The sequence below is a fragment of the Myotis brandtii genome, unplaced genomic scaffold (genome assembly GCF_000412655.1).
Source record: "Myotis brandtii unplaced genomic scaffold, ASM41265v1 scaffold82, whole genome shotgun sequence".
In the NCBI taxonomy this organism is placed as follows: Eukaryota; Metazoa; Chordata; class Mammalia; order Chiroptera; family Vespertilionidae; genus Myotis; species Myotis brandtii.
The window spans coordinates 4401889-4415495 of NW_005371324.1; the positions used below are offsets into that span (position 1 = coordinate 4401889).

At 43.1% G+C, this 13607-nt stretch overlaps 1 long non-coding RNA gene across 1 annotated transcript in view; it reads left to right on the top strand.

The window, feature by feature from the left end:
- The window catches only part of LOC102246312, a 29507-nt gene extending 20138 nt beyond the window's left edge, over positions 1 to 9369 (top strand). The window contains exons 3-4 of the long non-coding RNA XR_314597.1: positions 7922 to 8004; positions 9194 to 9369. This is a non-coding gene — a long non-coding RNA (uncharacterized LOC102246312). The remainder of the gene's footprint in view (positions 1 to 7921; positions 8005 to 9193) is intronic.
- Positions 9370 to 13607: the final 4238 nt, after the last annotated feature.

The following is a 13607-nucleotide window of genomic DNA, read 5'->3' on the forward strand; positions in this document are numbered from 1 at the left end:
CCCCCGCTTTATCCTGTTCTCCTCACTCCTCTTCTAATGAGAACATGTCCTCGATAAATGACCTGAACAAGAATCCCCAGTTTAGGCTCTGCTTCTAGGGAGACGGACCTAAGACAGAGGCGGGGCACCCCTGAGGCAGTGCAGGTGGGTCTGGAAGAAGGGGGTTTCAAGGCAACCACCTGGGGAGTGCTGCAGTGACCCCTGCAAACACACAAATATGTGTGTTTGATCATTGCACTATTGAGCACCTGTCAATTATCAACGGAGAGGACAGGCCCCTCACTCGGGCCTGAGAATACTCCAGTGGCTCATGAATGGTGTCTGCTCTCACCTTGGAGATCGAAGGACAACTACCTCATTGAGAAGCCAGGTAGTTGCTGCATAGAGATGACCTGCCTCCAGATCACGGAGAGGCAAGGAGTGCATGATTGCAGATGGACCACTGTGGGCCAAGAAGAGAGCAGTGTGGGGTCTTCTCAGCCCGTAGGGCTGCCTGGAGTGGCACGGAGACCCCTGAGAAGCTCATTTAGAGGTGTGTCTGAGAGTGAGGAACGTGTCATCGTTGGCCACCAAGCATACAGATCAATCATCCCAGGTCAAGGGAGCTGCAAGAGCAAGGAACTCAACAAGAAACCTCTGATGAACCCACAAAACTCCCCCCTGGAAAAAGAACCACCTGCCGATCCCACCCAGGGATTCCAGCTTTTACTAACACCAGGTTCAGCCAAGGCACAAACAGTTTTCCTCTCTCCTTATTTCGACCACAGTGAGAGAAATCACAGGCACCACAAGTAAGCTGGGAGGCAGGGGAGGACAGAAGGACCACAACACCTTCCCCACGGCAGGCTCGTGAAACAGCCCAAGGGAGGAGGGGTGACAGTTCAACCCGATTCCAAGTTTGGGTTTTTTATTATTATGTGAGGCTGTGTGCATTAAATTTCAAAAATGAGACTCTTTGTAAAAACATATTTTCGCCCTAACGGGTTTGGCTCTGTGGATAGAGCATCGGCCTGTGGACTGAAAGGTCCCAGGTTCGATTCCGGTTAAGGGCATGTACCTTGGTTGCGGGCACATCCCCAGTGGGGGGTGTGCAGGAGGCAGCTGATCGATGTTTCTCTCTCATTGATGTTTCTGACTCTCTATCTCTCTCCCTTCCTCTCTGTAAAAAAATCAATAAAATATATATTTTTTAAAGTAATTAAAAAATATATTTTCATTGATTTCAGAGAGGAAGGAAAAGGGAGAGAGAATCATTGATTGGCTGCCTCATGCACACCCCCTACTGGGGTTGGAGCCCACAACCATGGCATATGCCTTTGAGTGGAATCGAACCCAGGACCCTTCAGTCCACAGGCTGAAGCTCTACACGCTGAGCCAAGCCAGTTAGGGCTAAAATGAGACCCTTTTACTACTAAATGTGGCTAACACTGAGAGTGACACAGACTTGATTCATGAATAAGAGAAGTTTATCTCCACTTAGTTGAGCTTAAAGTGATGGAGGGAGACAGAAATAATGTGTGGCTCCCCTCCCATGCATCATGCTTGTGCAACATCAGTTACATAAGCAGGGAGCGGCAGTGCTGCCCACAGCTTCCGGAGAGAAGCCCTGCACTGATTCAGTCAGCTGCACCTTCCGCCCGGCCCCAGGGATAAAAATGTCTGTTGGATAAGAATCTGAAACAAGTTCTGACACTTTTGGCTGGCCGAGTGCCAGGTGACTCAGAGCTGTGTAACGTACCTAAGGGAGTCGCAGCATGCCCCTCTGCGCTCCGGGGGAATCTGCCATCCCCCAGTGGTGGCGACTTCTTCCGGGGCCCACGTTGGAAATATGTGTTCGGTCACTGCACTATTGAGCACCTGTCAGGTACTGAAGATGAAAATGCAATGAAACGCAGCCCTAACTTACAACAATACGGTTTGCTCTGTCATCTCCCTTTAGTGCGGAGGAGGAGTGATCCCATCAGAGGTGATGATTAAAGTGAGGCTTGATCAGGAAGTGCTTAAATCAGGTGGATCACAATTTTGATGGAACATTGGTTCACCTGGGATGCTTTAAAAAAACAAACAAAACAAAACATGTTCAGCCCCAGCTAGTTTGGCTCACTGGATAGAGCGTCAGCCTGGGGACTAAGGAGTCCTGGGTTCGATTCCCGTTAAGGGCACATGCCTCCGTTGCAGGCTCGATCTCCAGTAGGGGAGTGTAGGAAGCAGCCAATCAATGATTCTCTCACCACTCATGTGCCTATCCCTCTCTCCTTCTCCCTTCCTCTCTGAAATCAGTAAAAATATCATGTTTCACCCTGGAGAGATTCTGATTTATTGGTCTGGGCTGCTGCCTGGGCATCAGAATATTTTTTAAACATCTCAGATAATTTTCATATGCAGTCAAGGTGGTGAACTATTGTAGATTATTATAACAAAACTAAGTGCCAAGGAACTAAGATGATAACTGTATTAAAATTTTATTTTCCTATAAATAGTCTTAGTAGAAATTTTTATTTTATGAAATGAAAACCAGTAATAAACATTTTAATGTATACATAAGCCTTTTGCATTTTTTTGTATTCCTAAGATATCCAATTGAGTAATAAAAATTACTAGCATATGTTATCCACCTGAGAACATTTTTTTTTCAATTATCATTAGATTTTCATTGTTCACTTTTCTATAAAATCTTTTTGTCAAGTGATCTTGGTTTTAAACTAGTCTATAAAAAAATTTCATATATTAAAATGTTTATTAAAATAATAAGAGACACCTGCTAATAAATAATAAGTAATCTCTTGATTTTTCTTAGCAACTTCATTATCCCTGATTCAATAACAAATACTGTCTTATAAAAATCAAATAATAGGGTGTATGATGCCAGAACATTGAGATTAATTCCTCAAGTCTCTTGCTTCTAGGTGTCTGTTACGGAAATAAAATATGCAAACATTTCAACAAGATTTTACACAGGTTTATGATATGTTTTTGTTTTAAAAACTTGTGTTAGAGCAAAAGGTAAAAATTTATTCAGTAGTAATTTTTGGGCCCATCATTCGTCATCTAACTTATTTTACACTCTGGAGGCAAATGTATAGTGTGAAATAGTATCAACTTCTTAACTCAGGTAATTTAAATAAATTGTTTTGTGTAGACACACACACACACACACACACACACACACACGCATGCATGTGGCAGCCACATGTAGGAGTGATTTTTGCTTCCATCAATGGAATTTAGAAGTGAGGATGGATAGGAAATGAACATAGATTTTTTTCCTTTTTATATCATTATGTACATTGTTTACAACCTATTTTTTAAAGTTTTCTACATCAAATTTTCTTCCTATCTTTTTAAAATATATTTTTTATTGATTTTTTACAGAGAGGAAGGGAGAGGGATAGAGAGCCAGAAACATCGATGAGAGAGAAACATCAATCAGCTGCCTCCTGCACACTCCCCACTGGGGATGTGCCCGCAACCAAGGTACATGCCCTTGACCGGAATCGAACCCGGGACCCTTGAGTCCGCAGGCCGACGCTCTATCCACTGAGCCAAACTGGTTCTGGCGTCTTCCTATCTTTTTAAAAAGTAATTTTTTCCTTTATATTTTTTTGTTCCCCAGCCTTTCCTCTGTTAATCACTCTGTATTCTCAGTTATAATAGGCCTGTACACCCACTTTGTTCACTGATTCATCTCTTAACCCACCATTTGTGATCTGACAATTAATTCTATTGTAGTCAACTGTCACACCACAGAAAATGGCTTTTAAAAGAAAGCTGATTTCTTTATTAACAGATTGAGTAGCTTACCTCATAACCCAACTTTCCTTTTTAAAAAGATTGTATCTTTATTGTTGAGAGTATTACACATGTTCCCCATTTTCCCTCCTTTTGCCCCCTCCACCCTACTCCCACCCCACCCCAGGCCTTCATCACACAAAGCTCTGTCAGTGGGCTATGCATATATGCATATTTGGTTAATCTCTTTCTGCCCGCCCTCCCTTCCCTCCGAGATTTAGTCTGTTCCATACTTCCATGTCTCTGGACCTATTTTGTTCATCAGTTTATCTTGTTCATTAGATTCCACATGTAAGTGAGATCATGTGATATTTAGCTCTCTTTGACTGCTTATTTTACTTAGCATATTAATCTCCTGGTCCCTCCATGCTGTCTCAAAGAGTAAGAGATCCCTCTTTTTCACAGCTGCATTGTATTCCATAGTGTAAATGTTCCACAGCTTTTTTTTTTTTTTTAATCCTCTCATCTACTGATGGGCACTTGGGCTGTTTTCAGATCTTAGCTATTGTAAATAACACTGCTATGAACATAGAGGTGCATATATTCTTTCTGATTGGTGTTTCGGGATGATCAACAGAGCAACTTCTTAGTGGATAATAAGAACCCAAACCGGTGTCTCCGGGCAGTCCCTCTTAACACTGTCCCACCTCCTCCTCTCACCCCACCTCCTCCTCTCAGCCCCTTTCACCAGGTGGCTGGGAACCTGCAATGAACCAAAGTAACAGGTTTAACTATTCAGAGATTGGAGAATCTGCGTCATAAACTGTTCCTCTGCTTTCAACAGTACTTAATTTTTATATTCAGTCCTGTCTTCTATTTTGCCTTCTCCTTTTTGCTCTCATTGTTTTGCTCTTCTATGTATATATTTTTTTCTTTTCCTCTTTCTGTTTCCATTCTTCTCCTGTACTCATCTATGTCCCTGGCCAGGGATCCCTAGGCATTGTTGATTGTCACCAGTACTCTACAGGACAAACCTACTGTCCTCTGAGAGCCACTACCCCAGTCAGTTCTCTCTCGGCTCAGAACAATGGAGGGCTGTGACAATTAAAGAGGTAAGTCCTGAAAGTCACAGGGGTGCCAGCTGGGAGTTATATTCTAGTGAATGTGCCCTGAAGGGCTGCAGTGGATATTCTTTACAGCGGTTTGTAAATAAGTTCCAACAATAATATCCCAAAAAGTTTGGGGCATTGGTTATAAAGGATGGAGCCTCTCAAGGTGACATCTTTGAAACAGACAACACTCCTTTGGATGTGTGTCAGAACAAAAATACTGTATGGAGGATCCCTGTCATTCCCCTTTTTCCGTGTACTGAAAAGAATTCTGATTTGATCAATATGGCTTTCTGCCCTTCCTGCCAGTTGGGAGATAAGGGGAGAGAGGGCAGAGAAACAGAAGCCCAGTAGGTTTTCCTGGGAGTTTGCTAAGATGAAATCCTAACCCCCAAAGGTGATAGCATTGGTAGGTGGGGCCTTTGGAAGATGCTTACGTCATGAAGGAGCCCTCATGGATGGGAGTAGTGCCTAATAAGAGAAACCCACAGAGATCCCTAGCCCCTGCCACCAGGTGAGGACATAGCGAGAAGGCGCCAGCTATGAACCAGGAAGAGGGCCTTCACCAGAAGGCAACCCTGCTGGTGCCTTGACCATGGACTTCCCAGCCTCCAGAGCTGTGAGAAATAAATTTATGTTTGTAAGCCACTCAGTCAGTGATATTTTGTTATAGACTAGGACAGAAATGGACTAAGACAAGAGCTCTCAAAAACCACCTCGCCCCAACCCTCCAACCCTGTTTCAGTGATTCACTAGGTAGGAGGATGCTCTGGACTCAGGATACAGTCTTACTCATGGCTACGACCTATTGCTGTAAAGAGATACAAAGCATAATCAGCAAAGGGAATAGGAACATGGGGTAAAGTCTGGAGGAAACGAGGTACAAACTTCCAAGAGTCCTAAATCACATAGAGGTGCTTAATTCTTCCAGCAGCTTGTGATGTGGGCAACAGAAGCTACCAGGAAAGCACGTTGGAGACCCAGGGCCTGGGTTTACTGGGGGCTGGTCTTGGCACAATCTGCCAAGCAAATACCAAAAACTCCTGACTCCCAAAAGGAAAACAGGTGTTCAGCATAAGCCACATTGTTTTACAAACAGTTTAGGCCCAACGAGCCACGCTTACTTTAGGGAATAGTGGGAACCCTCTCAAAATTTAAGTTCCCAGACACCAGCCAAGAGCGAGCTTGCAATCAAGCCTTTCTGATGATAGCAGTCTCAGGCTTGCTACAACTCCTTTCTGCACACGAGGCATGTTTTTATGCCCACTTTATATGTATATGTGGAAAGGAGGCTTAGAGATGTCAACTAATAGTTACTTAGCAAATAGTGGAATTCGGATAAAAACCCAGCTCTCTGACTCCCAAGCCGGTGCATTAGCCTGTGAATTACAAAATGCTGAAAGTTTATTTTAAAAAATTGAGAGGGACTTTTGTTCCAGCATAATAGGTAGGTAAGAGTTCAGAACACACCACCCCCAAATATGCTGCTAGGCATATCAATTATTTCGAGTTAAAGGTACTTTAAAAACAGCAGATAGCAGAAGGGCACTCTGACCTTCCTTTATTTTCCAAAAGCATAATTTCACAAATTACCATGTGAAAGGTGCCCTCCCTGTGCCAGGAGGAGGAAACATCTTGTCACTAGAGTCGGTGTTGAGGGGGAGAGAAATCTGTACAGACTCTTGGCTTCCTTTAGCCTCTCCTCACGTATTTAATTAGTTAATTAATTTACTTACTTAGAAATTGACATATCATGATGAAGATCCCTCTAGCTTTAGGAAGTAAGAAATGCTTATGTTTTTTATTAGTGAGATTCGCCACAAATGGATTTGATTAACGCACTCATTTATCCTTTGAGTATCTTTACGGGAAAGAGAGTAGGGTTGACTGGAGGCCATTAATGTTGATAAGTTAGAAGCACATATTTCTGTTTTCATAGTTTATTGAAAAATTTTTTCCTTCTTTTTAAAAAAATCAAAAATATGGTTATTTTGCATAAAAATTTATTTATGTTGTCCTAGCCAGTTTGGCTCAGTGAATAGAGCATTGGCCTGCAGACTGAAGGGTCCCAGGTTTGATTACGGCAACCCACATGCCTGGGTTTCGGGCTCAATCCCCAGTAGGGGGCGTGCAGGAGGCAGCCAATCAATGATTCTCTTCATCATTGATGTTTCTATCTCTCCCTCTTCCTTCCTCTCTGAAATCAACAAAAATATATATATTAAAAAGAATACTTTACTTTAAAACATTTATTTATGTTAACATGTAATAAATTCATCATTATTAATGTGATTTAATAAAGAAACCTTTTTAAAATTCTTAGTTTAATTTCTAATACAGTAAAACTTGTATTTTAGCAACTTTTCCATGTATATACCCAATATATAAACACTTAGTTACTTCTTTGAGTCTTACTTTTTTTTCTTTCTTATTAATTTACCTTTATTGTTGAAAGTAGTACAAATGTCCCCCTTTTTTGTCCCATTGACCCACTTCATCCCACTCCTACCTGGATCTTCCTTTTTCTCGTGAGGGTTCCTATGTACATGTAAATAAAATTTGTATGCTTTCTCTTGTTAAATCTGCCTTATGTCAATCCCAGCCAGAAACCCTAAGAGGGGAGAGGAAAAATTTACCTCCCCTACAGTACATTCAGAGAAGTGCTATATGTATTTTTAGAATCATTGCTGTAACCTCTTTTTAACTTAGGCTTGGGCAGCTTAGGAAATGCAAAGTCACATCTAAAGAATGCAGGAAACTTTGTCATGTATGATGAAAAAAAAATACAGAAACCAGCATGGCATCAGTGTGAATCCTTAGAAAATATCTAAAAATTACAAGAGATCGTGGAGCCTTGATTTATCCCAGATCCTGGAGGTAATAGACAAGGTTCACACAGGAGAACAGAGGCAATTCTATGTGTTTCAAGCAGAAAGAAATTAACACAGGAAATTCTTAGTTTGGCACCTACTGTAACTCTCCCCTCTCATGCTCTGGGGCCCCATTGACAACACATCCTTAAGGTGATGCCGTTTCCCATGCTTGGGAGAATAGCTCTAATTTCTCTGATTCTCTCTCTCCAGTTTGGTTTTGCTGCCAATCAAGGACAACCTGTATGAGAAAGCCATCACTTCTACGCAGACATTCCTCCAAGAGAAACGCCAAGGTGACTATAGGTTCTTCCTCTCCCCTCTCATCCCCACCTGTGAATTCTGGTCAGAATGGTATGTATTTTGATGGAGGAAAAAAAAAGAATTCTAGCAGAATTACGAGCAGTATTCCTTCCCCCCACCCCCCAAGTTTTGTCTGCTAAATGTTAGTCTGGAGTCTGGAAAAGAGAATAAAACAAAGGACAAGATGAGACGCACAGAGTGCAGCAACACCTCCTTGTTTTCAAGTCACAGATGAAAATCAACAACAAAACCTGTCTGACAAAAGAGTTCTTGCAGACTCGAAAGGATGCGCTGGATTCACTCCATGCTGCTAACAGCTTCACAAGATGATGCTTCTCTTCTTAGTCACAGTCAACAAAGGAGGGTGCAGGAACCATTTTTTCTAGTCCTGAGCTTCTCTCCTCCTCTTCTTGCTGTCATCTTTTGTTCACTTTTAGGGCCACAATAGTTTAAATCCCCCACAGTTTCTGTGTGTAGGAAATAAAACTCCCCCACATAAAATAAAGTGACACAAAATTGAACAAGGAAAGAAAGTAAAAAATGGTAAGATTCCAATTCGGGGTTGTCTGTGAATTTCATATATTTCTTAACATGTAAAAACTATATGTCAACATTAACTAAATATTTACATAATCCCTGTCTCCTAAGGCCACATTCAGGAGTGGATGGGTGATATTCACAGCAATCTCCAAACCCTTTCTTTAAGCTGCCTCTGTTTCCTCCCAAGGGAATGTTCAAGTCCTAACCCCCAATATCTATGAGTGTGACTTTATCTGAAAAAAGGCTCTTTACAAATGTAATTAATCATTATGAATCTCAAGAGGAGATCACCCTAGATTTAGGGTGGACCCTAAACTCAATGACATGTCCTTACAAGAGACAGAAATGGAGAAGACATGTGAGGAAGAATGTGAAGATGGAGACTGAGATTGACAATGAGACAGAAAAAGCTAGGTAGATAGGAGCGGGACTTTGGGAAGGGAAAGTAAAACCCAACAACCCAACTAGGTGAAGATACTAAAGACACCCCAACTGGGTGGGGAAGGAAGGGTGTGCAAGAGAGAGACATGAACTTTAAAATGTATGGATGTCACTGAGACAGGCGGCATGCAGGTAACCAATCACAAGGCAGAGAGGCAAGCATATATACAAAATCACGCGCTTCCTTCTCTTCTCTCCCAGTGCAGCACACAATGGATACCTGACATTCCTCACAACCCCCGATGCCCACGTGGCTTGTGGCCACATGGGCCTCCACACAAGGACTAATAGACTTTAATGATCTTGGATGCTGAACTACTCATGATTGTAACATGAAAAAGAAGCTCTGGACACTGGGTTACTCCTGAGCCCCAGCTACACCCTTTCCAGGGCTGGCTTTTCTCAATAAACCTGGGTTCCATTCATCGTTTTTTGTCCCCGACTTTATTCTTCCATTTTCGCAAGACAACAAACTGGGACTCACCATCATGGGCCTACAAGCCAGGGAATGCCAAGGATCACTGGCAGCCACCAGAAGCTAGGGGAGGGGTGCAATCGATTCTCATTCAGAACCTCCACTGGAACCAACTCACCCACATCTTGATTTTGGCTTCCTGGCCTCCGAATGCAGGAGAGAACACACTTCTGTTGCTTAAGTCACCCAGTTTGCAATAATTTGTCACAGCAGCCCTAAGGAACTAATATCCTTGCTAATTCTTAGTATTTCTCATTGCTTACTGTCTACACCCAGTGCTGTTCATTATAACAGGGGTGGGCCGGGTTTCTTCTGTAAAGGGCAAAACAGTAAATATGTTAGGCTTTATGAGCCACACGTTCTCTGTCACAACTACTAAGCTGTGCCATTGCCGTGCAAAAGTAGCCGTAGACAATATGTAAATGAATGGACATGACTGCGTGCCAATAATACTTTATTTACAAAAGCAGATAGCGGCCAGATTTGACCCGTGGGCCAGAGTTTGCTGACCCCCTGCACTATGATGCTCTCCCCTGAGATCCTGGTGCCCCATATCTTGGCAGTCCTCCCAGAGGCCTCGCAGCACCCTGAAGCACTAGCAGGTCTTCCGTGAGAAAAGACTTCATATGGCTTCTTTTGATTTTCCAAATTCTCTGATATAGACTTGCTTTTAGTGCCCACTATCACCACTGGTTATTTTACAACACAATTCTGACCCAATTTATTTCCACTTCTTAGTTTTAAAAAATTCCAGTCATGAAATATTGTTTTCCTTTTCTTCTTACATGACCGAGCCATTTTCATGGTCAATTAGCGGTGGAGGCATCTGTGACTGTCGTTTATGTTGACTGGTGGGCGGCTGCAGACTGCTTCAGAGTGTGTGGGTGGCCGCAGACTCCTGGGGGCAGCAGCCTTTCAGCCATACAGCTTACTGAGTGGAGGAGAGAACAAGAGCAGAAGAGGCTGCTTCTTGCACATAACTTTTATTTTGAGATCAAGCACAATAGGAGAGGGGAGGGGAAAGAGACAGAGAGAGAGCACTACTGATTCTTCCAAAACAATAGATGATTATTTGGAGGCAGGGAATAGAAGCTCAGGGAGAAGAAGGCAAACAAACAAATCAGAATCAGTTACTCAGTCTGCATAGGACTGTGGAACTTTACAGCACAAACGTCAAAGTGAGAGAAGAAGCTTTATTTGGACTCAGAAATATTCAAGGTTAAGAATGGAAAGGAAACCAAAACTTTCACAAAAAATCTGAGATAAATGGGCTCTGATATAGACCATTTGTCCTCGCTTCTCTTGTCTACGTTAGCCCCTAGTTAGCTTCTGATGACTGCTATAACAAACTAGAGGCCAGGTGCACAAAATTCGTGCACGAGGGAGGAGGGATCCCTCAGCCCGGCCTACACCCTCTCCAATCCGGGACCCCTTGGGGGATGTCTGACTGCTGGTTTAGGCCCGATCCCTGTGGGCCTAAACCCGTAGTCGGACACCCCCCTCACAATCCGGGACAACTGGCTCCTAATCGCTCACTTGCCTGCCTGCCTGATCACCCCTAACCACTCTGTCTACCTGCCTGATGCCCCTAACTGCTCCCTTGCTGGCCTGATTGCCCCTAATGGCTCTCCCTTGCCAGCCTGATCATCGCCCCTAGCCTCTGGCTCAGCCCCCACCACTGTGGCTTTGTCCAGAAGGACGTCTGGTCTATCCAGTCTATCTGGTCTAATTAGCATATTACTCTTTTATTAGTATAGATTACCACAAACTTGGTGATTTAAAGCCACAGGCATTTATTCTCACAGTTCTGGAGGCCAGAAGTCTGAAATGAATGTCCGGGCTGAGATTAAGGTGTCAGCGGGGCTGTGCTTCCTCAGGAGGCTCTACGAGAGAGTCCACTACTTCCCTCTTTCAGCTCTGGTGGTTGCTTGTGTTCCTTGACTTGTGGCCACATCACTGCAACCTCTGTCTCCTCTTCTAGCTGCCTCCCTCTTCTGTCTGTGTCAAATCTCCCTCTGCCTCCCTCCTAGAAGGATCTACTGATGGCCCCTAAGGCCCATCCAGATAATCCAGGATTATCCCCATCTCAAAATCCTTTTTTTAAAAAATTAATATGTTTTTATTGATTTCAGAGAGGAAGAGAGAGGGAGAGATAGAAACACCAATGCTGAGAATCACTGATTGGCTGTCTTTTGCACACCCCTAATGGGGATTGAGCCCGCAACCTAGGCATGTAACCTTGACAGTAATCGAACCCGGGACCCTTCAGTCCATAGGCCAAAGCTCTATCCACTGAGCCAAACCAGCTAGGGCCCATCTCAAAATTCTTAATCACATTTGCAAGGATCCTCTTTTGCCCATATAAGGTTCCAGGGTCCAGGGATTGGGATATGGATATCCTTTAGGGACCCCTTTCAGCATACTACAGTGCCCAAACTTGACTCCCAACAACACAGAAAAGCATTTCTTTGATTCTTTCAATCACAGACATTTCAGCCTCTCCTCATACACTGGCTCCCAGATCCACATGGTTGGCCTTCTCTTTAATCTGGCTTTGCAATAGAGAGCGATTAAGAAAAAGACTTAAAAAATACAAAAGGTGGATCATGTTTTAAATAGGCAGAAACCCAGGGAAGTTTTCTACAATGAGCATTTTTCTAAGGAAAAAAAAATTCTAAATATGGACACAGGAGAACCTGGACTCTAGGGATGGGACCCATTGTACTGATGCATACCCACCCACTTCCTCTCGATTTAAACATACTTACAAAGTCGCACAAAACCAGGAAGCATTTTAAACAGCTCCTGGGACATTTCCACCTGAATATCCTGCCACATGTACCTCAAATGCATGACTACCAACACAGGACACAATACCTCCCGCTACCAGCATGTTCTTCCATATTCATTGTTACAGCTTGAGAGCAGCTGTGTTAACCTGAGATGGATGAGCTTTGGAACTCAAAGCCCCATGAACTGTATGCAAACCTTTGGATGTACGTGCATTGGTGCCTTTTTCAGGAGAGAATTCCATAATCTCCATCAGATTCTCCATGGAATCTTTAACCTCAAGGGGGAGGTAAAAGTCTGGCTTGGCTTTGCGTGGCACTCAGTCACGGCCGCATAAATATGTGCTGCGTGCCTGTGCATTCTCAGTAGAGAATACCCATTGCTTTGTTTTGCATGCATTTTTGTGTTGTCATAAATTTGCTGGCTAGCTGGTTGGGGATTCTCATTTAGTGAGTCACGATAAAACAAATTCTTCCACCACCCCCTACGTTGGGTTATATGTCCAGGATCAAGTATAAAAGTAAGGCTTTGCCCTGACAGATTTGGCTCAGTGGATAGACCTTCCGCCTGCAGACTGAAGGGTCCGGGGTTCGATTCCAGTCAAGGGCATAAAGGAAAAAAAAAAGTAAGGCTTTGACCTCTTTGAAGAGAAGAAGTTCGCCCTTAAGAACGAGAAAGCGAGGGGCCATAGTGATTGCTTTTTTCGCCTCCAAGGATTATTTTGATATGCTAACCTACACCTAAATGACCTTCACATTCATAAAATGTTTACCTCTGCCTCCTCCAACTTTGCTGAGAGCTTCATTCTTTAGGTCTCAAATTAAACATTCCTTCCCTCAGGGGAGACTTCCCCAGTCAACACCCTGGGAAAAGACCATAGACTCAAGTTGTGAAATATGGGGTCTCGCTGCTTACTGAATATTTATGCAGGAAAGGGAACTGACTACCTGCTGGGAATGAGACTGTAATTTTAGTCTTAACTCTGGGAATAATCCAAGGTTTCCCTGCAACCCCATCCCTTCCTGAAATCGCTCTGGAATCCATAGGGATGGTCGGGCTTGTGCTCAGCAGCAAACAAACGTCAATAGTTATGACACTGGAAAAGATTTAAATGGACATTTGAAAACAAGGAGAGTTACAGTGCTCCTTCGGAAAACCAAGGAAGATGGAGGAGACTATTGAAAACAGCTGTGATGAATGTTCAAGGGAATAAAACATCAGAGACTTTTTTTCGTTGAATTTTTAATTTTTAGAAAATATAACAAAATTCTATTGATTTTTGAGGAGCTTACTTTCCCTTTAGAAAACATTCCTTTTTAAAAAATGTTTTTCATTGATTTAGAGAAGAAG